We start from the raw sequence: 3204 nt of genomic DNA, 5'->3' as shown, positions 1-3204 counted from the left end.
CACATATCATCTACCTTCATCTCAGCGACAACATATTGGAGTTACATGCAAGGGTTGCTTGGATTTTCACCCTTCAATCCTGTGAATTGCCTTAATTCAAATTTGGTGGATCTCTAGTCATCAATTGTTGTTCCTAAATGAGGTCTCTATGAGATAATATGATCAATTCGAATACCTTCAAGCATATTATAAAACTACACAACATTTTGTAAATTATTCAACAAATAACAATAAGATAATCGTGCCTGTGCAAAGAACTGAAAAAAAGGTCATATGTTGATCACATCTGATCTTTTTTTTTGCATGCAAAAATAATTACTGATCAGAAGAACTAAAACAAGTTTATGTCTTCAGAAAAACAGTGTACATAAGCCAAGTTGTCTTTCCAGACAATGCGTAAAAATAATCAAAAGGAATACAGGATAATTATGTAAGCACAACCACTCAATTGAAGAAACACATTGTATAGTTGAGCACAAACATATGATTGATAAATACCAAAAAGGAACTAAGGCCACAAAATATCCATGGTGGGAGTGCCCACATCATTCTAACTGAATGATGTCTATTCAATGGATTAGATACTTCTATTCTGCATTGTTCTTAGGTTTCATCATCAATAAATTGAACAAAGTCTCAAGTATATTCAGCTTCAATGAAAAGAAATCAGAAACCAATCAAGCATTATGATTTAATAAATGTTTACTTCAAAATGAAATAGGAAGTGTTCCCCATACAAACTAAATACCAAGCATATGTGCCACAATGAATGAAGAAGAATGGACCACTATATTTTATGATATATTCATATCATCACATCAAAGTGTCATCAATATTCAGATCAATAACATTATTGATATTTGGATCATTGCATATTTCTCATATAAAATCATGAATCTAGGTTAAGAATAATGTTGAGGTATGCATAATAGAGAATAACCGAATACCAACTTCCAAAACTTGAACTAGGGTTGGAACAAACACTTGACACAAAGACAAATCTCAAACTAGGGTGACAGTCACAAACCCTAGGATGACAATTAGAAAATGCACAAAACCAACATATCTTTGATGAGATAGTTAACAAACAACAAAACCCCGTGTTCTAGTTAAGACCCCAAACTAGAGTTACAACTAAAAGAACTAATACCAATAACAACATATACAAATCCTTAAACTAAGCGAACCCTTCTTAAAATAAGTAAACAAGAGAGAGTAGAGGAATAAGTACACCTATATTCTAAGATTTTATTTGAAGCCTTCATAATCTTGTTACGACCCCATCGATGCCCTCAATCTTCAAGCTGTTATGTTGTTGTAGAACTATCTGATACAATTTATTCCCAATCATTCACGCTAAATTTATTTAGCCCTGGTCTGCAAAAAAAAGGAATATGAGATCTACCTTCAAGTTGTTAAGATTTATAGAAGGAACCTGCTCTAATACCATGTTAGTTATAGCAATCAGATTAGCAGTATAGAACAGAAAATCCAAATGTAAAGCGGATACCATTAAATAAAGTGAACAAGAAAATGCAAGGAAAGCAAAGGAACTTACAAAAAAATCTTGATGACAAGAATGAAAGGACCAACCTCTTGTACAATTGTTGCCAAGCATCTATCTGCAACAATTGTGCTCGCTTCCTCCCAAGTATGAACCTATCGAATAGGTGCTTGGAATTGGGTAGGATGAATGTTAGTAAGCACATGGGCATCTTTTAACACTTTGGTAAGGATCTCTTGATTCATAGATGATAATTTTTAAGTATAAAAAATAGATCAATCAATCCTTCTAGGAGAAGAACATCTACAACAGGGATTGTGAGGTGTTTTGTGGTTCTTGGTTGGTATCTTATGAATCCATTGGCCATGGTTGCAACATTATGTGGTCCTAGAAAAGAGATATTATCATTGAAGCTTCATTCACTGGAACATTTCCTTAGTCCAAATGAAAAGTATGAATTTGTTGAACAGGTAATGGTTATACTAACCAACCAAGTTGATGTTGACATAAACCTAGCAGCATAACATGAATGGATGTTTTCACCTCTGCAATTTGTAGCTGGCCTTGGACTTAGAAAGTTTCTTCCATACAAAGGGCTATTTTGAGGGCTGGAAGAGTTTACAATCATAGAGAATTGTTGACCCCTCTAGAAGCTATGAAGAAACTTGCCTTTATAACTGGCAATCGCAGAATGGAGAGGTTAAGGAGGTTGAGGATCCATATTTTGCCAAAGTGGATACCATTAAACAAAGTGAACAAGAGAATGCAAGGAAAGCAAAGGAACTTGCAAAACAATCTTGATGACAAGAATGAAAGGACAAACCTCTTGTACAGTTGTTGCCGAGCATCTATCTGCAGAAATTGTGCCTACTTCCTCCCAATTTTTGCACCGTGAGCCCACGTATAATGATAGCACGTACTTACTTTTTTTTTTAAAATACCACGTGTTCGTTGGAATTCTGACGTAAAATTCAAAATCTACACTATCAGCAAAAGTCAACCTAATAGTAACACACAAGTAGAAGAATGTGATCGGTATAGAATACACTGATGAAGTCTATCGGTAGAACGCAAACTAGCGGGAATGGAGAAATCTTGTATTGACAATAGTCAATGATGCTATCAGTAAGACTTATCTTGATGGACATTGGAAAAAGTAAAACACATTGGACAAGGTTACGGTGATAAATGGTCAAATCTTATGCTAAGGAGACATTACATATCAAGAGGAGATATGCCGAGGGAAAAGACATCGGGGAAATTATGCCCATCGCCTAAACACATTTTTTGCTATCCTAGTGCCCGATGAGACTAGTGGGATAACTCGCACTGATCAGTAGGAAGAGAGGTCATTGGATTATGTTATCTTTATGAGTAAGAATAAATCAAGAGGTTGTGAAAATCATCGAACCAACATATGCCAATCAACAAGTAAAATCTGTGAAATTTTAACACGTCAGAATTCCGACGAACACAGGGTAATTTTTGAAAAAAAAATTAATCCAACAAAGCAAAAGAAATCCCATAGCTCATCAGAAAACTACTCCAAATGTACTAGTGTTCGATGAGGACATCCGACGAACACAGGCAAGGTTTCAAAAAAACTGGAAATTTGACACAAATTGCACTGTAAAATCCGACAAAGCAAAAGAAATCCCATAGTTCGTTAGAAAATGCATCTAAATGAGTTAGTGAATGAC

Source organism: Cryptomeria japonica, chromosome 1 (genome assembly GCF_030272615.1).
Source record: "Cryptomeria japonica chromosome 1, Sugi_1.0, whole genome shotgun sequence".
Classification (NCBI taxonomy): domain Eukaryota; kingdom Viridiplantae; phylum Streptophyta; class Pinopsida; order Cupressales; family Cupressaceae; genus Cryptomeria; species Cryptomeria japonica.
This window is presented reverse-complemented; position numbering follows the sequence as displayed.